Source organism: Colossoma macropomum, unplaced genomic scaffold, assembly GCF_904425465.1.
Source record: "Colossoma macropomum unplaced genomic scaffold, Colossoma_macropomum, whole genome shotgun sequence".
In the NCBI taxonomy this organism is placed as follows: Eukaryota; Metazoa; Chordata; class Actinopteri; order Characiformes; family Serrasalmidae; genus Colossoma; species Colossoma macropomum.
In genome coordinates, this window is record NW_023494797.1 from 20,682,346 (window position 1) to 20,709,819 (window position 27,474).

Sequence of the window (27,474 nt, forward strand, 5' to 3'; positions counted from 1 at the left end):
TGTTTTTTGCAGCAAGATCATTTTACTGGACAAGAGATCTTACAATAAGTTCCAGGCTGGAAATAAGCAGCTCAGATACGAGTTCAAAGAAAATGATGGTCTTTAGATCAGACTCGCTACAGAATCAGAATCAAGCTAGATAACAATCCAGAAAATTACAGCCACAGCTCATGGCCTCTGCAGACATTCGTACAAAGCAGCTTTACAGAAAAATCCTGGTCTGAGCTCCCATGAGTGGCAAGAACCAACTTGTTACAGAGGATGGAATGGAATGAGTGTACATATACTAAATATTTAGGACATGCAGTGGGAATAATATGCTATATTTTAATAGTTTGTTTGTTACTTATCTAAAAAGGGATAAGCTAAAAGACAAAAGCAAACTAACTTACATATAGTTGGCTGTTTTGTAGGTGTTCACCCCTACTTTTAAAATAGAGTTACATTATTCATTAAAAAGTAACATGAAGTAAAGGCTACAGTAAACTACACAGAAGAATTGGGTTTGGTCTGTTCTGGTCTGGTTTGGTCTGGTCTGGTCAGCGGGAGGGCAGATGACCAAAGCAGCCTACAACCATCTTGTTTTACTCTGGCTGGGGCGCACCCTGCTGCAACTCCAAGCTCTGGTCCTGGTAGAAGGAGAGGTGGAACAAGAGAGAGAGAGACGTGAGAGCAGGACAACAAAATAACACCCTAAGGGTCATAAAGTATGGATAAAACATTCACAGAGTTCATTAATAAAATGACTGATCACTGCTGAAAAACTGGTGTAATGCAGAATACACACACACACACACACACACATATATATATAAACAAGACAGTAGCCTACAAATTAAGATAAAACAATGTATGAATGTATCTGTATGTATAAAATCAAATCTGACAGCATTCTTAAAAATTGCTGAATGAAAAGCAGGAGTAGGATTAATTAAATGGAAGATGGCATATAAACTTATTTACCTTATGTTTACACCAAATGTTGTAGTCAAGATCAGTAGAGATGATAATAGAGAGACCAAGATGAGGCTGAGTCCAAATGATCTCTAGACAGAGATGAGACCAAAACCATATGATGATGAGACAGAGACCAGGCCAAGACCAAATGATATTGAGTCAGAGTCCAAATGATTGCAAGACAAGACAAGACTGAGAGCAAATTATATTAAGATAGAGACAAAGCCAAGTCCAAATGCTCTTGAGACAGAGACAAGACCAAAATCAAATGATGACGAGACTGAGATGAGATAAAGTCCAAATGATGTACAAACTGAGATGTGACCAAGACCAAATGATGATGAGACCAAGACGAGACCGGGTCCAAATAATGCCAAGACCAAGACGAGACCGGGTCCAAATGATGTCGAGACAGAGACAAGGCCAAGACCAAATTATATCAAGACAAAGACAAGACAAAGTTGAGACCAAGTCCAAACGATGGCAAGAGAGAGATAAGTCCAAATGATATCGAGATCAAGACCAGAATGAGTTCAATTGATGAGGAGACCAAGTCCAAATGATGGCGAGACCAGGATGAGACCACTAATTGCCACACTCTACATCAGGGATGCAGGAAGGTGTTTTAAGTTGGACTGCTAAAATTTTAAGCAGTGTATACATAATGTGAACGATGACATCATTTTTACATCAAACAGAAAGTATTCTGCACTATAATGGGGCGAAAACAATAATACATACATTTAACTCACATCAGACTGCTGATGTTCCCATCCTCTCTCTGCTCTCTCATTCTGCTTCAACTTTATGCAAACGAGCTGAGAGGCAACCAATCAGATTGTTGATAGGTGGTGCGGCAACCATGTGGTAAGATTTAACACTAGAAAGCACACTGAGTGGGAGATACGGTTGATAAAACATTGTTATTATTATTATTACTACATTATATGATCATCCTTCCACTGTGAGAAGACGACTCAGCGCTGTGGGTCTGAAAGGATGTGTAGCTGTCAAGAAGAACCTCACTGAGAAAAGGAGATGGACACATCAAACAAAGAAGCTGAACAATGGACTGACCACCCCAGAGTCCAGACCTCAACACCACTGAATGTGTTTGATTACTTCAGAAAATGATCAACCAGCTTCTAAGACAGAACTTTGGAGGTGTGGAGACTCTTACTAAGGAGAGTCTCGGCTGGATCTGTGTGCAGGTTGATGTAATTCTGAAGAGTCTGGCGGCCGCAGCTGCCCTGCATGCTTCCACAGCCTGCAGCTCTGAATGATGCACGATCTCTAAATCATCTCATATAATTTACATGCTCACCTTCTCAACAGAGTCAGAAAACTGGGCTCAGTTCAGCATCAAAACAGACCTTCAGAAAAAAATACAGCTGAAAAGATCAGTCTATGGAGAGAGAGAGAGAGAGAGAGAGAGAGAAAGAATAGACAAAATGAGGAGGAACAACAAATGAAAGAAGTAAAGAATGTCAGAGAGAAAAAAGAGGGCAAAAAGAATGGAGAGAAACAGATTGAGAGAGATTGGGTGAGACAAAGAGAGGGAGGAGAGAGAAAGACAGAAATATAAGTAGACAGCTACAGAGCGAGAGGAAAATATAAAAAAGAGAAACAAAGAAGGGAGACGAGGATGTGTAGTGAACACAAAACACACATGCATTTTTATTTTGAAGCTAAGCCTTTATATTATGGTCTGTCCATGAGCGTGTAACTTATCAGCGGCCTTCGTGGGCGGGGCTTAGAGCGCCGCTGTGCCAGAGGCTAAAGATGTGAATGCTGTTCCATTTTTCAACATGTCATTTGTCTGGGGGTGTTCAAATAGCATATAGTAGCTTATAATTGCATGTCTGGCCTGGTGAGCTTTTGGTATTTGATGTTCAAAAAGTGAGTAGCTGGACTTCCTTAAAATTAAAGGTAACAGAACTTCTAATATTAACTTAGTAGAACAAGAACATCTGTCTTTTGTGTCATTAATTAAATTTAAATGTAACAAGCTCAGCATTTTAATGCAGCTGGTTGTGAAGTTTAAGCTGAAACACCATGTTTTTGCCGGTGCAGCGTGTTTACAGCATGTAGCTGATCTTACCCAGGATGGTGACAATGCAGAGCAGGATGGCGATGAGGGCTGACCCTGGTGTGGGCGTGGGCCTTACAGTAATTGGGCTGTCGGTCTTTCAGACACGGTCATACTTGGATGCGTAACTGGTTGATGCTCTTCTGAACCGGCGTACCTCCGTCTGATATTTCCAGAATGTTTTCTTCTGAAGAATTAGTGCTAAGGTCTCGATGGGTCAACACGATGGTGGCAGTGTTGTCTGCAAACATGTCAGAGAAACACAATCAGCTGTATTTATTTATTTGTTAAGGTAAACATATCAGTGTTAGTCAACTAGCTCATGTCCAACCCCAAACAGTTCAAATCAACGATATATTAAACCAGTTCTGTTTGTAGTTCTACAATTACAGACTGTAGTCCATCTGTTTCTCTGATACTTTGTTACCCTGTTCTTCAGTGCTCAGGACCCTCACAGAGCATGTACTATTTGGGAGGTGTATCATGCTCAGCACTGCAGTAACACTGATGTGGTGGTGGTGTGTTAGTGTGTGTTGTGCTGGTCTGAGTGGATCAGACACAGCAGTGCTGCTGGAGTTTTTAAACACTGTGTCCACTCACTGTCCACTCTATTAGACACTCCTACCTTGTTGGTCCACCTTGTAGATGTAAAGTCAGATGTTTCTGGTTGATGAACTATTCCAGCAACACTGCTGTGTCTGATCCACGCATACCTTTACAAGTGTTACTTAAATATAAATTAAAATTAAAAAATGATTTCTTATTAACTTCCATTCAAAGTTAAGAATGTTACCATTTGGCAATATGACAGCGATTACATCTATAAGCTACATAAATAAAACATATTTAAATAGGTCTGTCAGTGTTTTAGAAATTTAGCTGAAAATGTTCCTCACTTAGGTTGTCATGGAGGGAGAATTTGCAGCTCCTTTTTGCCAAAATGAACCGGAACGGTCCAGGGTTTTCATCCCTGTCGGTGGCCCCAATTGTTCCAATGATCTGCAAAGCAAAGAAATAAATTGATTTAAAATAATTTATGAATTTATAGCTCAGCATAAATCATCCCTGTTACTACAAATGTAGTCGATCAGCGAAGACATTAGTTTTACACCATACTGTTCACTCTCCAATCCATACAGACCACATATGGAAACTTATGGATGTCACAAAAGTCAACTCATTTACATTTATAAAGAGAGGATGGAAAATAGTCATGAAAAAAGTAAAATGCAAGAAAAATGTAGAATATGTGCCCTTTAAAAGAATCAGGATGAAGGAGTCTATACAGGGCAGTCAATCAGAACACAGCTGATTTTCATATCAGTTGTTATTTTATAGATTCAAGAAGCAAGAACTTCAGAAACGCGTTAATAAATCGACCACATTGGTGTTAAAGGGAAGAATCATGTAAATAATGAGGATATGATTTTGTATAATAATGATGTAATGATGAAATGTTTGTGAATTTCTCACCATTCCATTTTTATCGTTATCACAGATGTAAATGGTGCTCGTACTGGTCAGTTCCGGCTGATTGTCGTTGACATCCAGAACTTTTATCTTGACATTCATATACCCTTTTAGTCCTGTACATACAAAGAGACTTTTACTGCAGATGCAGAAATTTGTGGTTCTACAGTTTATGAAACAAAAACATCAAAATAGTGTATCAGCCCTTTAATCTGCTGTATCTAATAGATTTGTACGAATAATTGACTCTAAATGTAGGTATTGTGATATAAACTGTGTCTGTTCTACAGTTTCTCATTAGGTTGAATGAATAACTGGCTCTAAATGTAGGTATTGTGATATAAACTGAGTCTGTTCTACAGTTTCTCGTTAGTTTGAATGAATAACTGACTCTAAATGTAGGTATTGTGATATAAACTGAGTCTGTTCTACAGTTTCTCATTAGGCTGCATGAATAACTGGCTCTAAATGTAGGTATTGTGATATAAACTGAGTCTGTTCTACAGTTTCTCATTAGGCTGCATGAATAACTGGCTCTAAATGTAGGTATTGTCATATAAACTGAGTCTGTTCTACAGTTTCTCATTAGGCTGAATGAATAACTTGTTTTTATAGCACAAAAAGAAAATCCTTAAAATTATCAGGACAGTATTCCCCCTTTACCTGGGGTAAGAAGCCCCTCTGGTGAATCTTAAAATAATCAATCCTGCATAATGTCTGTCAAATAATTTCTAGTCTTTGCATTTAGAAATTATGTTTTTTTTTTTTTAAATATTGTCAAATGTTTTTAAATATATTTTAAAATGAAGTTGACGTCTCAGTTCACTGTACAGTTCATGTGTAAAATCTAAAGTTTTTACATTGAGTGAGTAACATGATAAATTTACAAAAAACAAACGGACTGCTCTCTTAGCACCTCCCCCTTTTCCCATATATTTTAAGTATTTTTCTTATGTTAGTTTGAACACATTGATCACTGTAATTCAATGACAACTGACCCCAAAATGTTATAGGATAAAGAATAAATCTGAGTTTCCACAATGAATTAGACCATAATCCCTCAGTAAACGTGTTGAGATTAGATGTGGCTCCATATTTTATCAGGAGGTAAGTAAGTGTTGGGAGAACCTCTTACCTACACCCTTTAGAGACATTTCCTGTGCTGTGACATCACACAGGTGTGTGGCCTCTGTTTCTCAGTCCAGTTCTTTCTTTAGGACAAGCTGTCCTGTATTCTCGACTATATCCAATGGACAGTTGAGCCCCCTGATGGAGTACCTGATAAAAGACCATCTCCATGTTAAATTCATTCACAGCTCACAAACTTCATTCAACACCAATCAATCACTCAGTTTTCCAACAGTAGACATGTTCAGTCAAGAAAAAATCACTCATGTAATTTTGAGTAGTAATTTCTTAATAAGAGGTGAATTACATTCAGGACTTCAAAACATTTGTGTTGCTTTCCTAAACAACTTAATTACTATGCAGTTAAAATATGGGTGTGTCTAAGCCTAAAGACATCTGGTCTTTGATCTTATGAACTTAAAGTAATTAAAGTTTCCTTCATATTTTTGTTGTGCCTAATTATGCAGGCTGTATGACATACAGTGTAAAATTAGTGGTAACTCTTCACTGTAGGGCAGTGTTCATCAGAGCCTTACAGAAGGTTTATTCAAGTTGTCATGATGTAAGAACATCATGATAACTGGAGTAAACCTACATAAACATTCATAAAGGCTAATTCTGGCCAGCGGTAGTTGTCATAAAAGCTGTTTTTGTCAACTCTGAGGTCAAGCTGACAACATCTGTGTCAGGTATTTTTTTTTCAGACTCTGGGCTGTCATCACACTGTTTTGGGTGAAATGATGTAGCACATTTCCCTCACTGTTCTTACAGCGGCAACAGTTCTCCATTATTCTCTGCAGAAATTACACTGCAGTCAAGGTCATCAGGCTCACTGTGAGTAACGTCACCAAACGCTGTTTATACACCATTTAAACACAGAGCAGGAATTAAACCATAGAGCGGTTATTTTTGGTGTTTTGCTGGACAGCTGTGGCCGTCAGACTGAAGGCTCCATCGTATCTGTGAGCAACAAGAATCTGCATGTTTTTCACGTGATCGGCTGCTTCACAGCTCTTTAGAATGACTTCATTCATTTTAACTGTTTTACTGTCATCATTTTAGATTGTTTATATATGATTTAGTGATTCTACTTTATTTAGATTATTCATTCATTCATGCGAGATTTCTCTTCCTATGTGTTTGGGCCCCCTCCTGTCTGCAATGGTCTGGTTTTCCGTCCGCTCTGGCACACAATACGGGAAAATTAGTCCTGTGCTGCAAGATATTGTGGTTGGTCCAGCAGGAATCCACAAGAGTGCAGACCTCTAGTGTGAGCAGCTTGAAGCATCTTTATTCTTCTGGAGATTTACACACACATTCACTGCAAGGCTCGATCTCCCACCAAAGCAGCTCTCTTTCTGTGATGTTCAGTACTCGCTCTGCTCTAAGGTACATACTGCCACCTTGTGGTTAACAACCAAAATAGCATGTGTCTACTTTCTGACCAAAAGAGCAGTTTACTACAGATACAAAGTCTAATTTCACCCCAGAAAGTGTCATAACACAAACTAATGTCAGAAAACAGTTAATGTTATTTCAACTTGAGATCAAAACTAGGAAATGCAACTTATTACAAATAATGCCTATTGGAATAAGTGTTTATAAATGTTTATGTAGGTCTGATCACTTTAAGAAACATATTATATGATGCACAATGAAAACTAGTGGTTCTGCTGATTGTGGATTATAGGAGAAAACAAACAGTATATATAGAATATAGTTTACTTCATCCTGTAGTTGGTCCTGTCCGGGTCTCTGGCTGAGACGGAGCCGATGACTTTATTTCTAATCGGGCCCTCTTGGACATCAAAGGTGTACTCCATCTTGCTGAAGACCGGTGGTTCATCAACATAAAGTGCAGTGATGTACACGTAGGCAGTGGTCAGCATGCATCCCTGATTATCTGGAGACTGAGCAACGCCGTCTTCTCTGACCACCACTTTAAAGCAGTATGTTTGTCTGCTCTCATAGTCCAGGCTCTGGAGGAAATGAAATGTGAAAATATTGAATTTTTTTTGGATTTACACCATCTGGCAAAGGTGGAGATACATTAATGTTAAATCTGTGATTTAATGGTGTTTTGATTAAATACTAAACTTTAATAGTAAAGATTTGTTCATTAGTGGTCGCGTGATTAAATGACAGTTTGTTATTTTGAAACTATATATATAGCTATTGATATAGCTAATATTTCTCATTTTGAGATTGCTGTTACTTAATGATAGGATTATTTAACTTCTTATAATAAGGTTGCAGTAATCTCAAAATGAGCAATATTAGATATATTTACTACTTTTAAGATAATTCTACTTGCCAAGATGTCACTTATTTGCAGTGTTAGCAGCTGTTAAAGGGACATGATCATTTCAGTTATTAAGTTACGGCACAATGAAAAGTCAAATTTCACATGCAGCAAGAACTTTTAATATCTTATAATTTGCCTTTCATCTTTTGGTGAGATCATTAATATGGCTTAACACAAATAGTGTGGACGCAGATGTCTACACCACCAGGGGGCGATACAGAGGCAACATGATAACATCTGTGAAATCTTCAGGCAACAAGCAGCAGGTTATGTGTTGGGACGCATCATTTCTACAATAGACTACAGCGCCCCCTAGAATTATTATCCTCCCTGGTAAAAATGAGCAACAAATGTAAAAAACAAAGTGTTTGTTGTTTATGTATGAAAATTAAAAAAATAGTTTCACTGACGTCAAATTGTACCAAAAAAAAAAGTCATCGCTTGCCACAGTATTCAAGCTCTTCACACAAGTGTGGGTTTTTTACATTTAGAGTCGGTTTGTGAAAGTGTAGAACAGACTCAGTTTATACCACAATACCTACATTTAGAGCCAGTTATTCATTCAACCTAATGAGAAACTGTAGAACAGACTCAGTTTATATCACAATACCTACATTTAGAGCCAGTTATTCATTCAACCTAATGAGAAACTGTAGAACAGACTCAGTTTATATCACAATACCTACATTTAGAGTCAGTTATTCATTCAACCTAATGAGAAACTGTAGAACAGACTCAGTTTATATCACAATACCTACATTTAGAGTCAGTTATTCATTCAACCTAATGAGAAACTGTAGAACAGACTCAGTTTATATCACAATACCTACATTTAGTCAGTTATTCATTCAACCTAATGAGAAACTGTAGAACAGACTCAGTTTATATCACAATACCTACATTTAGAGCCAGTTATTCATTTCAGATGTTATCATTTTTGTGTGTTTGTTAAAGGTCATGCTGGGTTGTTCTTGTGTAATTTATGTATTTTAAAAAAAAGATGACTGGGACTGATTGGGATTTTTACCAGTTTTGCAACAGTAGCTATGGAAAAAACTCATTTGTGGGCAGAGCCTGGGTAGTTCGATTATCGGCACCTCTACAAATTCATATTAATCACCCCACTTTGTCACTGTATGTTTAAATAATCTGAATGAGGTTTTAGTCTGTAATTCTATCGTAGTTTGTAGTTTTTAAAAAAAGTAAAGTCAAGTAAAGTTTGAGAGCTCCATTGTTTTGGTCATCCGGTTCCACGTAGAAGACGTCATTAAAGTTCTGCAAAGTAAATCTGTGTCTTTTGCTCTTCTTCTTGTCCCGGTACTGCACAGGTACTGCACAGGCCGACTGTGAAGTGTGGCTCCTCGTTCTCTCTCACGCAGCTTCCTGAAAGGAAACAAGTTGTGATTCTTTTTGGATCATTTGAGTAACAAAATGTAAATATATGTTATAAATCATCACTGTAAATTATTCAAATTTATTCAAAATTATTCAAAAAAGGGATGCATCACTCACTACATTAAAGATGTGTTTTGTTGGTTGCTAAGCGATAGAGCACACCTGTTCTACAGGTACAGTCATTGTATCATAATATATGTTCATGATACAGAAATTAGTCACTGTATTTACTATGATCTTCACTGTAAAAATGCTGCCTATGATATAATAACCTGTGTAATTTGTTCTGGCAGTTAGAACTTTTTACTAAGAGTAGTTAAGAATTTTTTTTCCCCTTATGTTGACATAAGCAAGCTGTAAGATTTCACGTTTACCTGATTTTAAATTTAAGATTCAAAATTCTGTACAGTGCTGGTTACCCACAGTGTTGGCCAGCTTGGTCTGTAGAATCCATGCGGTATCAGGGAACGTTATGTTGTGACATCACAAATGCTAAACTCAACTAATATTGAACTAGTTTACCATTAATGTTGACCACTTTGTCAGCCGATTAAGTGCTGAATGTCCATATGCACCATTATAAGAGATACATAGACATACTGTTTAAAAACCCCAGCAGCTCTGCTGTGCCTGATCCACTCGTACCAGCACAACACACATTATATATATATATATATATATGTGTATATATATATATATATATATATATATATATACACACACACACACATCAATGACTGTAAACATTGCAGTCATAGGATGCCACCTCTGCCACAAGTCAGTTTGTGAAATCTCTGTCCTGCTTGATCCACCCTTGGACAACTGTAAGTGCATGATTGTGAAATGGAAGTGTCCAGGAACAACAACAGCTCAGCCACAAAGCGGTAGACCACAGTGGCTGCCGAGTGCTGAAGCACACAGTGCCTATCCTCTGTTGAATCATTCATGAAAAAGCTCCAAAATGCTTCTGGAAGCAACATCAGCAAAAGAACTGCACGGTAGGAGCTTAACAAAATGGGTTTCCATGGCCAAACAGCTACACAAGCCTAATATCAAAATGCATAATGCCAAGTGTCGGGGTGGGGGTTGTAAAACGCTGCCACTTGAGCAGTGGAAATGTGGAGTGAATCATGTTTCTCTATGTGTCAGTCTGATGGACGAGTCTGGGTTTAGTGAATGAAAGGAGAACTTTACTTGCCTGACTGCACTGTGCCAGCTGTAAAGTTTGGTGGAGAAGGGATGATGATATGGGGTTGTTTTTCAGGGGTTGGTCTAGAACGCTTAGTGAAGGAAAATCTTAACGCTTCAGCACCAAGACATTTTGGACAAAAGTACACTTCCAACTTTGTGTGAACAGTTTGGGGAAGAAGCTTTTCAGTTCCAACATGACTGAGCCCCAGAGCACAAAGCAAGGTTCATGAAGGACTGGCTGGGTGAGTTTGGTGTGGAAGAACTTGACTGGGAGCCCTGACCTCCCACAGTCACACTCATATGTTTGGTCCAATATGACTGAAGTGTTATGTACCTGTTCTATCTACATATTCCTCAGCAAGTGACCAGGTAAGCCTCTTGCGGTCATTCACAAGTGTTCCTTAAATCTGAAAATAGCCAACTTTAAATTTTGTACACAATATATAGAATTGGAAAATTAAAGTGGAAAAGTATATCTTGAGCAAGGCTTGAAGTTCCAAAACATTATATCTAGTCTGTTATGTTTGTTGTATTTGATGACCTCATGGAGTCCCCACAATGCAGGTTTTGGTCAAATGAGTGTGAATGAGATAGATGCTGGGAAAATACTCTCAGTTAGTGCAGGGTCCCCACAAGTCACATTGTCACAAAATGTGTTAAGCGTCCTCACAAAGAATGTTTAGATCTTGATGTGTGTAAGTACTTTGACTAAGGGGTTCAAGCAGTGAAGAAACGTGACATTTGCATATCCCAGTGCATGTTAGAGTTTACATGCCTTCTGCTTTATGTTTGGTCCAATATGACAGAAGTGTTATGTATATAGGAAGCCTGTGTTTGAATTGCTGAGTTAATTTGCCAATGTACCATATTTGAAAAACAGGGTAAGGAGGACACAATTCACACCAAAGAGAGTGAGCCACCATCCCTGTCAGAACCTGTTCTATCTACTTGTTCCTCAGCAAGTGATCAGGTAAGCCTCTTGCGGTCATTCACAAATGTTCCTTAGATCTGAAAATAGCCAGCTTTGAATTTTGTAGCTTTACAATATATAGAATTTGAAAATGAAGTGCAAAAGTACATCTTGTGTAAGGTTTGAAGTTCCAAAACATTACATCTTGTCTGTTATGTTTGCTGTATTTGATGACCTCATGGAGTCCCCCCGATGAAGGTTTGGTCAAATGAGTGTGAATGAGATAGATGCTGGGAAAATACTCTCAGTTAGGGCAGTGTCCCCACGAGTCACATTTTCACACAATGTGTTAAGCATCCTCACAAAGAATGTTTAGATCTTGATGTGTGTAAGCACTTTGACTGAGGGGTTCAAGCAGCGAAGAAAGGCTACATTAGCATATCTCAGTGCACGTTAGAGTTTTCATTTCTTCTGCCTTGTTTGTTCCAATATGATAGAAGTCTTATGTATATAGGAAGCCTGTGTTTGAATTGCTGAGTTAATTTGCCAATGGACTATATTTGAAAAACAGGTTAAGGAGGACACAATTAACACCAAAGAGAGTCAGCCACCGTCCCTGTCAGAACCTGTTCTATCTACTTGTTCCTCAGCAAGTGATCAGGTAAGCCTCTTGCGGTCATTCACAAGTGTTCCTTAGATCTGAAAATAGCCAACTTTGAATTGTGTAGCTTTACAATATATAGAATTAGAAAGTAGAGTGGAAAAGTATATCTTGTGTAAGGTTTGAAGTTCCAAAACATTACATCTTGTCTGTTATGTTTGCTGTATTTGATGACCTCACAGAGTCCCCCCGATGAAGGTTTGGTCAAATGAGTGTGAATGAGATAGATGCTGGGAAAATACTCTCAGTTAGGGCAGGGTCCCCACAAGTCACATTTTCACACAATGTGTTAAGCGTCCTCACAAAGAATGTTTAGATCTTGATGTGTGTAAGCACTTTGACTGAGGGGTTCAAGCAGCGAAGAAACGCTACATTTGCATATCTCAGTGCATGTTAGAGATTTGAAAAGTTATAACACGTCTTCTGCTTTATGTTTGGTCCAATATGTTAAAAGTGTTATGTATATAGGAAGCCTGTGTATGAATTGCTGAGTTAATTTGCCAATGTACCATATTTGAACAGGTTAGAGAGGACACAATTTCCAAGAGTAACACCAAAGAGAGTCAGCCACCATCCCTGTCAGAACCTGTTCTATCTACTTGTTCCTCAGCAAGTGATCAGGTAAGCCTCTTGCGGTCATTCACAAATGTTCCTTAGATCTGAAAATAGCCAGCTTTGAATTTTGTAGCTTTACAATATATAGAATTTGAAAATGAAGTGCAAAAGTACATCTTGTGTAAGGTTTGAAGTTCCAAAACATTATATCTTGTCTGTTATGTTTGCTGTATTTGATGACCTCACAGAGTCCCCCCGATGAAGGTTTGGTCAAATGAGTGTGAATGAGATAGATGCTGGGAAAATACTCTCAGTTAGTGCAGGGTCCCCACAAGTCACATTGTCACAAAATGTGTTAAGCGTCCTCACAAAGAATGTTTAGATCTTGATGTGTGTAAGTACTTTGACTAAGGGGTTCAAGCAGTGAAGAAACGTGACATTTGCATATCCCAGTGCATGTTAGAGTTTACATGCCTTCTGCTTTATGTTTGGTCCAATATGACAGAAGTGTTATGTATATAGGAAGCCTGTGTTTGAATTGCTGAGTTAATTTGCCAATGTACCATATTTGAAAAACAGGGTAAGGAGGACACAATTCACACCAAAGAGAGTGAGCCACCATCCCTGTCAGAACCTGTTCTATCTACTTGTTCCTCAGCAAGTGATCAGGTAAGCCTTGCGGTCATTCACAAGTGTTCCTTAGATCTGAAAATAGCCAACTTTGAATTTTTTAGCTGTACAATACATAGAATTAGAAAGTAAAGTGGAAAAGTATATCTTGTGTAAGGTGTGAAGTTCCAAAACATTATATCTTGTCTGTTATGTTTGCTGTATTTGATGACCTCACAGAGTCCCCCCGATGAAGGTTTGGTCAAATGAGTGTGAATGAGATAGATGCTGGGAAAATACTCTCAGTTAGGACAGTGTCCCCAGAAGTCACATGGTCACAAAGTGTGTTAAGCGTCCTCACAAAGAATGTTTAGATCTTGATGTGTGTAAGCACTTTGACTGAGGGGTTCACGCAGCGAAGAAACGCTACATTTGCATATCTCAGTGCATGTTAGAGATTTGAAAAGTTATAACACGTCTTCTGCTTTATGTTTGGTCCAATATGTTAAAAGTGTTATGTATATAGGAAGCCTGTGTATGAATTGCTTAGGTAATTTGCCAGTGTTCCATATTTGAACAGGTTAGAGAGGACACAATTTCCAAGAGTAACACCAAAGAGAGTCAGCCACCATCCCTGTCAGAACCTGTTCTATCTACTTGTTCCTCAGCAAGTGATCAGGTAAGCCTTGTGGTCATTCACAAGTGTTCCTTAGATCTGAAAATAGCCAACTTTGAATTTTGTAGCTGTACAATATATAGAATTAGAAACTTAAAGTGGAAAAGGATATTTTGAGCAAGACTTGCAGTTCCAAATCATTACATCTTGTCTGTTATGTTTGCTGTATTTGATGACCTCATGGAGTCCCCACGATGCAGGTTTTGGTCAAATGAGTGTGAATGAGATAGATGCTGGGATAATACTCTCAGTTAGGGCAGTGTCCCCACAAGTCACATTGTCACAAAATGTGTTAAGCATCCTCACAATGAATGTTTAGATCTTGATGTGTGTAAGCACTTTGACTGAGGGGTGCAAGCAGTGAAGGAACGCTACATTAGCATATCTCAGTGCATGTTAGAGTTTACATGTCTTCTGCTTTATGTTTGGTCCAATATGATAGAAGTGTTATGTATACAGGAAGCCTGGGTTTGAATTGCTTAGTTAATTTGCCAGTGTACCATATGTGAAAAACAGCTTAAGCAGGACACAATTAACACCAAAGAGAGTGAGCCACCATCCCTGTCAGAACCTGTTCTATCTACTTGTTCCTCAGCAAGTGATCAGGTAAGCCTCTTGCGGTCATTCACAAGTGTACCTTAGATCTGAAAATAGCCAACTTTACATTTTGTAGCTTTACAATATATAGAATTAGAAAATAAAGTGGAAAAGTATATCTTGTGTAAGGTTTGAAGTTCCAAAACATTATATCTTGTCTGTTATGTTTGCTGTATTTGATGACCTCATGGAGTCCCCACGATGCAGGTTTTGGTCAAATGAGTGTGAATGAGATAGATGCTGGGATAATACTCTCAGTTAGGGCAGTGTCCCCACGAGTCACATTGTCACAAAATGTGTTAAGCATCCTCACAATGAATGTTTAGATCTTGATGTGTGTAAGCACTTTGACTGAGGGGTGCAAGCAGGGAAGGAACGCTACATTAGCATATCTCAGTGCATGTTAGAGTTTACATGTCTTCTGCTTTATGTTTGGTCCAATATGATAGAAGTGTTATGTATACAGGAAGCCTGGGTTTGAATTGCTTAGTTAATTTGCCAATGTACCATATTTGAAAAACAGGTTAAGGAGGACACAATTAACACCAAAGAGGCAGCCACCGTCCCTGTCAGAACCTCTTCTATCTACTTGTTCCTCAGCAAGTGATCAGGTAAGCCTCTTGCGGTCATTCACAAGTGTTCCTTAGATCTGAAAATAGCCAACTTTGAATTTTGCAGCTTTACAGTATATAGAATTAGAAACTTAAAGTGGAAAAGTATATCTTGTGTAAGGTTTGAAGTTCTAAAACATTATGTCTTGTCTGTTATGTTTGCTGTATTTGATGATCTCATGGAGTCCCCAGAATGCAGGTTTTGGTGAAATGAATGTGAATGAGATAGATGCTGGGATAATACTCTCAGTTAGGACAGTGTCCCCACAAGTCACATTGTCACAAAATGTGTTAAGCATCCTCACAAAGAATGTTTAGATTTTGATGTGTGTAAGCACTTTGACTGGGGTGCAAGCAACAAAGAAACACTACATTAGCATATCTCAGTGCATGTTAGAGTTTTGAAAAGTGTTACTATGTCTTCTATCATATTGGACCAACATAAAGCAGAAGTGTTATGTATATAGCAAGCCTTTGAATGAATTACTTAGTTAATTTGCCAGTGTTCCATATTTGAACAGGTTAGAGAGGACACAATTTCCAAGAGTAACACCAAAGAGAGTCAGCCACCATCCCTGTCAGAACCTGTTCTATCTACTTGTTCCTCAGCAAGTGATCAGGTAAGCCTCTTGCAGTCATTCACAAGTGTACCTTAGATCTGAAAATAGCCAACTTTGAATTTTGTAGCTGTACAATATATAGAATTAGAAAATAAAGTGGAAAAGGATATCTTGAGCAAGACTTGCAGTTCCAAATCATTACATCTTGTCTGTTATGTTTGCTGTATTTGATGACCTCATGGAGTCCCCACGATGCAGGTTTTGGTCAAATGAGTGTGAATGAGATAGATGCTGGGATAATACTCTCAGTTAGGGCAGTGTCCCCACAAGTCACATTGTCACAAAATGTGTTAAGCATCCTCACAATGAATGTTTAGATCTTGATGTGTGTAAGCACTTTGACTGAGGGGTGCAAGCAGGGAAGGAACGCTACATTAGCATATCTCAGTGCATGTTAGAGTTTACATGTCTTCTGCTTTATGTTTGGTCCAATATGATAGAAGTGTTATGTATACAGGAAGCCTGGGTTTGAATTGCTTAGTTAGTTTGCCAGTGTACCATATTTGAAAAACAGCTTAAGGAGGACACAATTAACACCAAAGAGAGTGAGCCACCATCCCTGTCAGAACCTGTTCTATCTACTTGTTCCTCAGCAAGTGATCAGGTAAGCCTCTTGCGGTCATTCACAAGTTTTCCTTGGATCTGAAAATAGCGAACTTTACATTTTGTAGCTTTACAATATATAGAATTAGAAAATAAAGTGGAAAAGTATATCTTGTGTAAGGTTTGAAGTTCCAAAACATTATATCTTGTCTGTTATGTTTGCTGTATTTGATGACCTAACAGAGTCCCCCCGATGAAGGTTTGGTCAAATGAGTGTGAATGAGATAGATGCTGGGAAAATACTCTCAGTTAGGACAGTGTCCCCAGAAGTCACATTGTCACAAAATGTGTTAAGCGTCCTCACAAAGAATGTTTAGATCTTGATGTGTGTAAGCACTTTGACTGAGGGGTTCAAGCAGTGAAGAAACGCTACATTTGCATATCTCAGTGCATGTTAGAGTTTTGAAAATTTGTAATATGTCTTCTGCTTTATGTTTGGTCCAATATGATAGAAGTGTTATGTATATAGAAAGCCTGTGTTTGAATTGCTTAGGTAATTTGCCAGTGTATCTCATATTTGAAAACAGCTTAGAGGAGGACACAATTTCCAAGAGTAACACCAAAGAGAGTCAGCCACCGTCCCTGTCAGAACCTGTTCTATCTACTTGTTCCTCAGCAAGTGATCAGGTAAGCCTCTTGCGGTCATTCACAAGTTTTCCTTGGATCTGAAAATAGCGAACTTTACATTTTGTAGCTTTACAATATATAGAATTAGAAAATAAAGTGGAAAAGTATATCTTGTGTAAGGTTTGAAGTTCCAAAACATTATATCTTGTCTATTACGTTTGCTGTATTTGATGACCTCACAGAGTCCCCCCGATGAAGGTTTGGTCAAATGAGTGTGAATGAGATAGATGCTGGGAAAATACTCTCAGTTAGGACAGTGTCCCCAGAAGGCACACTGTCACAAAATGTGTTAAGCGTCCTCACAAAGAATGTTTAGATCTTGATGTGTGTAAGCACTTTGACTGAGGGGTTCAAGCAGCGAAGAAACACTACGTTTCCATATCTCAGTGCCTGTTAGAGATTTGAAAAGTTATAATATGTATTCTGCTTTATGTTTGGTCCAATATGATAGACGTGTTATGTATATAGGAAGCCTGTGTATGAATTGCTTAGTTAATTTGCCAGTGTGCCATATTTGAACAGGTCAGAGAGGACACAATTTCCAAGAGTAACACCAAAGAGAGTCAGCCACCATCCCTGTCAGAACCTGTTCTATCTACTTGTTCCTCAGCAAGTGATCAGGTAAGCCTCTTGCGGTCATTCACAAGTGTTCCTTAGATCTGAAAATAGCCAACTTTGAATTTTGTAGCTTTACAATATATAGAATTAGAAAATTAAAGTGGAAAAGTATATCTTGTGTAAGGTTTGAAGTTCCAAAACATTATATCTTGTCTATTACGTTTGCTGTATTTGATGACCTCACAGAGTCCCCCCGATGAAGGTTTGGTCAAATGAGTGTGAATGAGATAGATGCTGGGAAAATACTCTCAGTTAGTGCAGTGTCCCCACAAGTCACATTGTCACAAAATGTGTTAAGCGTCCTCACAAAGAATGTTTAGATCTTGATGTGTGTAAGCACTTTGACTGAGGGGTTCAAGCAGCGAAGAAACGCTACATTTGCATATCTCAGTGCATGTTAGAGATTTGAAAAGTTATAACACGTCTTCTGCTTTATGTTTGGTCCAATATGTTAAAAGTGTTATGTATATAGGAAGCCTGTGTATGAATTGCTTAGGTAATTTGACAGTGTTCCATATTTGAACAGGTTAGAGAGGACACAATTTCCAAGAGTAACACCAAAGAGAGTCAGCCACCATCCCTGTCAGAACCTGTTCTATCTACTTGTTCCTCAGCAAGTGATCAGCTAAGCCTCTTGCGGTCATTCACAAGTGTTCCTTAAATCTGAAAATAGCCAACTTTGATTTTTTTAGCTGTACAATATATAGAATTAGAAAATGAAGTGGAAAAGTATATCTTGTGTAAGGTTTGAAGTTCCAAAACATTACATCTTGTCTGTTATGTTTGCTGTATTTGATGACCTCATGGAGTCCTTGCGATAAAGGTTTGGTCAAATGAGTGTGAATGAGATAGATGCTGGGAAAATACTCTCAGTTGGGACAGTGTGCCCACAACTCACATTGTCACAAAGTGTGTTAAGCGTCCTCACAAAGAATATTTAGATCTTGATGTGTGTAAGCACTTTGACTGAGGGGTTCAAGCAGCGAAGAAACACTACGTTTGCATATCTCAGTGCATGTTAGAGATTTGAAAAGTTATAATATGTCTTCTGCTTTATGTTTGGTCCAATATGATAGACGTGTTATGTATATAGGAAGCCTGTGTATGAATTGCTTAGTTAATTTGCCAGTGTGCCATATTTGAACAGGTTAGAGAGGACACAATTTCCAAGAGTAACACCAAAGAGAGTCAGCCACCATCCCTGTCAGAACCTGTTCTATCTACTTGTTCCTCAGCAAGTGATCAGCTAAGCCTCTTGCGGTCATTCACAAGTGTTCCTTAAATCTGAAAATAGCCAACTTTGATTTTTTTAGCTGTACAATATATAGAATTAGAAAATGAAGTGGAAAAGTATATCTTGTGTAAGGTTTGAAGTTCCAAAACATTACATCTTGTCTGTTATGTTTGCTGTATTTGATGACCTCACAGAGTCCCCCCGATGAAGGTTTGGTCAAATGAGTGTGAATGAGATAGATGCTGGGAAAATACTCTCAGTTAGGGCAGTGTCCCCACAAGTCACATTGTCACAAAATGTGTTAAGCATCCTCACAAAGAATGTTTAGATCTTGATGTGTGTAAGCACTTTGACTGAGGGGTTCAAGCAGCGAAGAAACGCTACATTTGCATATCTCAGTGCATGTTAGAGATTTGAAAAGTTATAACACGTCTTCTGCTTTATGTTTGGTCCAATATGTTAAAAGTGTTATGTATATAGGAAGCCTGTGTATGAATTGCTTAGGTAATTTGCCAGTGTTCCATATTTGAACAGGTTAGAGAGGACACAATTTCCAAGAGTAACACCAAAGAGAGTCAGCCACCATCCCTGTCAGAACCTGTTCTATCTACTTGTTCCTCAGCAAGTGATCAGGTAAGCCTCTTGCGGTCATTCACAAGTGTTCCTTAGATCTGAAAATAGCCAACTTTGAATTTTGTAGCTGTACAATATATAGAATTAGAAACTTAAAGTGGAAAAGTATATCTTGTGTAAGGTTTGAAGTTCTAAAACATTACATCTTGTCTGTTATGTTTGCTGTATTTGATGACCTCATGGAGTCCTCGCGATAAAGGTTTGGTCAAATGAGTGTGAATGAGATAGATGCTGGGAAAATACTCTCAGTTAGTGCAGTGTCCCCACAAGTCACATTGTCACAAAATGTGTTAAGCGTCCTCACAAAGAATGTTTAGATCTTGATGTGTGTAAGCACTTTGACTGAGGGGTTCAAGCAGCGAAGAAACACTACGATTGCATATCTCAGTGCATGTTAGAGTTTTGAAAAGTTATAATATGTCTTCTGCCTTATGTTTGGTCCAATATGATAGACGTGTTATGTATATAGAAAGCCTGTGTATGAATTGCTTAGTTAATTTGCCAGTGTGCCATATTTGAACAGGTTAGAGGAGGACACAATTTCCAAGAGTAACACCAAAGAGAGTCAGCCACCATCCCTGTCAGAACCTGTTCTATCTACTTGTTCCTCAGCAAGTGATCAGGTAAGCCTCTTGCGGTCATTCACAAGTGTTCCTTAGATCTGAAAATAGCCAACTTTGAATTTTGTAGCTGTACAATATATAGAATTAGAAAATAAAGTGGAAAAGTATATCTTGTGTAAGGTTTGAAGTTCTAAAACATTACATCTTGTCTGTTATGTTTGCTGTATTTGATGACCTCATGGAGTCCCCCCGATCAGGTTTGGTCAAATGAGTGTGAATGAGATAGATGCTGGGAAAATACTCTCAGTTAGTGCAGTGTCCCCACAAGTCACATTGTCACAAAATGTGTTAAGCGTCCTCACAAAGAATGTTTAGATCTTGATGTGTGTAAGCACTTTGACTGAGGGGTTCAAGCAGCGAAGAAATGCTACAATTGCATATCTCAGTGCATGTTAGAATTTACATGTCTTCTGCTTTATGTTTGGTCCAATATGATAGAAGTGTTATGTATATAGGAAGCCTGTGTTTGAATTGCTGAGTTAATTTGCCAATGTACCATATTTGAAAAACAGGTTAAGGAGGACACAATTAACACCAAAGAGAGTCAGCCACCATCCCTGTCAGAACCTGTTCTATCTACTTGTTCCTCAGCAAGTGATCAGGTAAGCCTTGCGGTCATTCACAAGTGTTCCTTAGATCTGAAAATAGCCAACTTTGAATTTTGTAGCTTTACAATATATAGAATTAGAAAGTAAAGTGGAAAAGTATATCTTGTGTAAGGTGTGAAGTTCCAAAACATTATGTCTTGTCTGTTATGTTTGCTGTATTTGATGACCTCATGGAGTCCTCGCGATGAAGGTTTGGTCAAATGAGTGTGAATGAGATAGATGCTGGGAAAATACTCTCAGTTGGGACAGTGTGCCCACAACTCACATTGTCACAAAGTGTGTTAAGCGTCCTCACAAAGAATATTTAGATCTTGATGTGTGTAAGCACTTTGACTGAGGGGTTCAAGCAGTGACGAAATGCTACATTAGCATATCTCAGTGCACATTAGAGTTTTCATGTCTTCTGCTTTGTTTGTTCCAATATGATAGAACTGTTATATATATAGGAAGCCTGTGTTTGAATTGCCGAGTTAATTTGCCAATGTACTTTATTTGAAAAACAGGTTAAGGAGGACACAATTAACACCAAAGAGGCAGCCACCGTCCCTGTCAGAACCTGTTCTATCTACTTGTTCCTCAGCAAGTGATCAGGTAAGCCTTGCGGTCATTCACAAGTGTTCCTTAGATCTGAAAATAGCCAACTTTGAATTTTGTAGCTGTACAATATATAGAATTAGAAAGTAAAGTGGAAAAGTATATCTTGTGTAAGGTGTGAAGTTCCAAAACATTACATCTTGTCTGTTATGTTTGCTGTATTTGATGACCTCACAGAGTCCCCCCGATGAAGGTTTGGTCAAATGAGTGTGAATGAGATAGATGCTGGGAAAATACTCTCAGTTAGGACAGTGTCCCCAGAAGGCACATGGTCACAAAATGTGTTAAGCATCCTCACAAAGAATGTTTAGATCTTGATGTGTGTAAGCACTTTGACTGAGGGGTTCAAGCAGCGAAGAAACGCTACATTTGCATATCTCAGTGCATGTTAGAGATTTGAAAAGTTATAACACGTCTTCTGCTTTATGTTTGGTCCAATATGTTAAAAGTGTTATGTATATAGGAAGCCTGTGTATGAATTGCTTAGGTAATTTGACAGTGTTCCATATTTGAACAGGTTAGAGAGGACACAATTTCCAAGAGTAACACCAAAGAGAGTCAGCCACCATCCCTGTCAGAACCTGTTCTATCTACTTGTTCCTCAGCAAGTGATCAGGTAAGCCTCTTGCGGTCATTCACAAGTGTTCCTTAGATCTGAAAATAGCCAACTTTGAAATGTGTAGCTTTACAGTATATAGAATTAGAAAATTAAAGTGGAAAAGTATATCTTGTGTAAGGTTTGAAGTTCCAAAACATTACATCTTGTCTGTTACGTTTGCTGTATTTGATGACCTCACAGAGTCCCCCCGATGAAGGTTTGGTCAAATGAGTGTGAATGAGATAGATGCTGGGAAAATACTCTCAGTTAGTGCAGGGTCCCCACAAGTCACATTGTCACAAAATGTGTTAAGCGTCCTCACAAAGAATGTTTAGATCTTGATGTGTGTAAGCACTTTGACTGAGGGGTTCAAGCAGTGAAGAAACGCTACAATTGCATATCTCAGTGCATGTTAGAGTTTTGAAAATTTGTAATATGTCTTCTGCTTTATGTTTGGTCCAATATGATAGAAGTGTTATGTATATAGGAAGCCTGTGTTTGAATTGCTGAGTTAATTTGCCAATGTACCATATTTGAAAAACAGCTTAAGGAGGACACAATTAACACCAAAGAGAGTCAGCCACCATCCCTGTCAGAACCTGTTCTATCTACTTGTTCCTCAGCAAGTGATCAGGTAAGCCTTGCGGTCATTCACAAGTGTTCCTTAGATCTGAAAATAGCCAACTTTGAATTTTGTAGCTGTATAATATATAGAATTAGAAACTTCAAGTGGAAAAAGTATATCTTGTGTAAGGTTTGAAGTTCCAAAACATTATATCTTGTCTGTTATGTTTGCTGTATTTGATGACCTCATGGAGTCCCCACAATGCAGGTTTTGGTGAAATGAGTGTGAATGAGATAGATCCTGGATAATACTCTCAGTTAGGACAATGTCCTCACAAGTCACATTGTCACAAAATGTGTTAAGCATCCTCACCAAGAATGTTTAGATTTTGATGTGTGCAAGCACTGTGGGGATAATGAATATATTACCATTATAATCAATAAGAAATCCATAATCATATACTAAAAGTTCAGTGACAAAAGTGTATTAATCCTCTCACTAAGGAAAGGCCATGCTGTGTGTAAGATAGGGGATTTTCTCATGAGAAAGTCCTGAAGTTCAGAAGCATCTAGAAGCTAGTGTGCTTTGTTGCAAGAACAAGCTGGCCTGTGAGAGGGGAGGTAAAGCTGATAGGAAACTAAACAGTATCAGTGTTGGAACCAGTTTAAAAAGATACAATTTAATTAAAAACCTTGAGAAGATGAGGGCAGCTTAGGATAGCTGAGCGTGCAAGTTTTTAAAAAATCAAGGACACGTGTGGAAATAAGAGTTTCCAACTGAAGTGTAAGGATGGGAAACAATGGGAACCAAAGTGAAATGAGAAAAGGTGAGAGGGAGGGGGCGATTGCTTCATCGCCCCAAACAGGGTATAAAAAATGATGTTTCTGTATTGTACCTTGCATTTGGCTGTCCGGGAGCCATCTTGCCATCTGAAGCTCAATAAATGAACAGTGGGCCTTTTCCTTCCTTCACAAAGAACTCAACGGCTGAAGTCTTTTATTCAATTTTCTTTTATTTTTGACTGAACTTTATTTTATTTTGCGTTTATGATGAGAACAAGCAACTAGATTTATTAAAAAACTAAAACATAGTTATAGAACAGATTAGTGTTTAATTATCCATATGTTGGGGCTCTGAGCGAGCGGGAATCGCACTTAGTCCCGACATAAATTGGTGGCCCGTACGGGGACGAGTGACGAACCTGATAGATCGTTATCAGCACCAGATTGTTAAGATTGCCATTGTGAGCCACCACGTGATTCTGTAACAAAGTCGGTCCACAGCAAGCGCTCGAGAGAAAAAGGTAAACAGACACCTGTTATAAAAGTTCTGCTATTTATGTGTGACCAGGCTTTGATTGCAGGGTTATGTGATCGCTTATATTAAATCAAAATACCTTAAAGACAGATTTAACTGTGTTGAAGAGATAATAGAGTGATAAGTGTAGTGAGCCGTATGAGAAGGGAGGAAAATGTAAAAGAAAAAAGAAAAAATTATAAAAAGGAGTAACAGTTAGAAAAGAGTGGACAAATTTAGTAGTTTTATGTTGTGTGTGAAAATAATATAGTGATTGGAGCGAGCCGCTAGTTGACAAAAAACAGTGTACAGAGAAAAAAGAAAGCGCGCCAGAGAAAAAGCATGCTAGAGAGAGAAAAGCGCTGAGAGATAAATGTTGTGTATGTCTGTGTGATTTTGTCTTGATATATGGCCATTAGTGTTAAGGGGGAATAGTAAATTAAAGGTTACTGTTTAATTAGTCACAGAAGTATAAGAAGATTGGAGTGTAGAATTTTACTTTATGTAGATGTCGAAGTAACCATTATAAGTTTAAGAAATTTTGAGCAAGTTATGACAAGAGTTACTGAGTGAGAAATGAAAATAACAGGACGTCAGTAAAATGAAAATATATTTTTCCGGAAAACCTGTAAGAACTGATGAAACGCGTTTAATACCAGCAACATAAGAATATGTACCAGCGCTGTCACTTAAAGCAATAAAAATACATTCGTTCGGGAGAATGAGGAGAGGATAAATGATTGAGGTATTTGAGGTCAAGTATAAGAGTAGGATTACATACAAACAGTTGACAATTACAGTGACGGACGTTACGAGTGTCAGTCATACTGGAGTTAGAGTATCAGTTGTAGTCGTTTCATGGATTGTGATCTATTAATAGAAACGCAGGGAATTCTCACATTTCTGGCTTGAGAGAACTTATAAAGATAAAGATACACTAATTAATAAAAAACTGGAGATTAACACAGTGGGCTAATTGGGACGAAGTCCAGGCAGTGTTTCCAAGTCATAGATTAAAGGACAGGATAAAATGAGTTTTTGGCACCAGTGCTAGATACTTGGTTGACTAGTGAGGAAGCATTGGAGGCTGTATTTAAAATAGATAATTTACCGTGGGGTCCCTTAGGGCCCCCGGAAGATGACAGACAATGTAGAGAGTTGGAAATTCGCCTCTGGGTTGAAAAGAGACAGGTGCTTTGGGAAAGAGGATCAGCAATGTCCATATTGAGGAATGGAATTAATGATTTGAGGCTATATCAGCATTGGAAGTTGTTAATGAAATTAGGTATCACAGTGAGTAAGATAAAGGCAGTAGTGAACTGGAATGGAGCTCTATTGCAACATGTCATTAGAAATTCGCAGAATGAGTTGGTCAAAGGAGATTACTTTCACACTCTTCCATTGAATTAAAAGACAAAAAGGGAAGTGTGGGGGCATGATTGGTGAAGGTTTGACTGTTTAAAATTATTTTTAGGTTTATAATAAGATGACACTGTAAAAGTCATAAATGATAATAGATTTTGTTTTAACAAGAGAGACAAAGTGTTCTCCAGCGGTGAGGGAGAGAAGTAGAGAAAGGAGGGGGGAACTTCGTGCTTTCTAACAGCCCCTCCCGTGTGGAACACAGGAGTCTCCACACACACACACACAGAGTGAGCTACAAACACAGATAGCATTGATTTACAAGAAAGCTTAGGGTATTAATTCATAAAGTAAGATCAAAATGGGTAACAAATTAGTTAAACTCGAGCAACAAGGATAAATTACACCTTTTAGCATAATGCTCTCAAAGGGCATTGCATCCAGGAAAGAGTTAAAACGGTGCATGAGGAATAAGTTAACACACCTTGAGGAAAAACTTAGAGGAAAAAGACACACACAAGCTCAATTAGTTGAGGACCGAATTAAGTTAATGACTGCTAGAAAAATGTTAGAAGAACACAGGCCCAGCTCATTAAGAAGCAACGAAGATTAGCAATCCTGCAAACATTTAGAGAGGGAGCTTGAAATACACCTTACTGACCCCTTGCATAAGAGTTTATGGCCTAACTCAATGCTAGTGCAACATGTATTTAGAAATTTAAGAAATGAGCTGTTTAAAGGAGATTTCTTCAAAGATTTCCCTTTGGAAAAAAAAAAAAAGATTGATGTGTGTGAAGCATGCTTGATGAAGAATTTGACTCTAAAATAGTGATTGACATGTAAAAGTAAAAGAAAAAAAATTAAAAAGGAAGATTTTTTGGAAAATAAGGGAAATTATAAATGTATGAGTATTGACCTGTCATCTTGGCAGGTAAAAAGTTGCAGCAGAAAGAGAGAGAGAGAGAGAGAGAGAGAGAGAGAGAAGCAAGAAAGGGGGGGCTCCTGGCAGCAGAGGACAGCAATTAATCTGGTACAGTTGGAACACACACAGACCACTCCCAGTCTGCACAGAGAGGCTACAATGCAGATTATTTTACTAATTAAAGGAAAATAAATATATTATGGGAAACACACAAGTCAAGTTATAACAAAGAAAGAAGTAACACCTTTCAGTCTGTTAGCTAAAGGTATTGTATCAAGGCTTAGAAGCGGCATCATTCACATGTGAGAAGGCAACATCCATAACAATGTAATACACGTTATTAACATCTTACTCTTTTGTGTTGACTAATGTTAGACAAACAGGATATGACGTAATTCCTTCAGCCCTGATTTGACAATACAGAGATGCTCCAGAGTGAATCCAGCAGAGAGGTTAGCTACGCCTGAAGAAGGTAAACTGCATCACTGTGAATAGTTGACCACAACCTTTTTAAAACCTGGAAAAGATTTATATAGTGAACCCCTATCAAATAGTGAGTTAATTCTGTTTGTGGATGGATCATGTTTAGATTTGCATATGGCATAAAATTAGTTCTGACAACGGCCAACGCTTTGTTAATAAAGTTATTGCAGCAATCACACAGACATTACGCATCAAGCGCAGACTTGGATGTGTTTATCATCCACAATCACAGGGTATGGTTGAACGCCAAAATGGTGTTCTTAAGGCAAAAAATTGCTAAATTATGTGAGGCGAGTGGACAAAAAATTAATTGGTTAAATGCTCTACCATTTGCCCTAGTGAGCATGCGAATGTCGACTAATCGTAATACGCATCTAACTCCGCATGAAATGCTTACGGGACGGCCAATGCCAGTAACGTACTTGAGGGCACCTACTAGAGGCCCCCGGCTCGAGCAATTGCAAGTCGAACTGCACGATTATGTTACATGTTTGACTAAAATTCATAGGGAGATTTTTCATGAGGTTAAAGGAGCTACTGAAGGACGTAGATCAGAGATTAGAGAGGAGGAACTGAAAAAAGTGCTTCCAGGTGATTATGTTTATATAAAAACCTTCCAAAAAGGCTGGCAACAACTGCGACGTGAAGGCCCTTTCAAAGTGGTCCTCGCTACTCCAACTGCTGTCAAAGTAGAAGGCAGAAAAGTATGGATTCATTTGAATCACTGTTCAGCTGCTCCTATAGCACTCAGACCCCCAGAACCAGCCCAGCCAGAGGGACAGGACAGCCAGGACGATTCTGCAGGAGAAGGTCCAAGTGGACTCTCAAGACCACGATCCAGAGCAGCAGCCCGGAAGGAACTGAGACCATCTGTCAGAGAGGACAGTGACAACTCCAATTCTGAACCAGCAGACTTAGATCCACCGTCAGAACC

General features: G+C 38.5%; 1 pseudogene; it reads right to left on the reverse strand.

Annotated features, from left to right (window-relative positions):
* Positions 1 to 27,474, reverse strand: part of LOC118817332 — a 71,452-nt pseudogene that overhangs the window by 4,409 nt on the left and 39,569 nt on the right.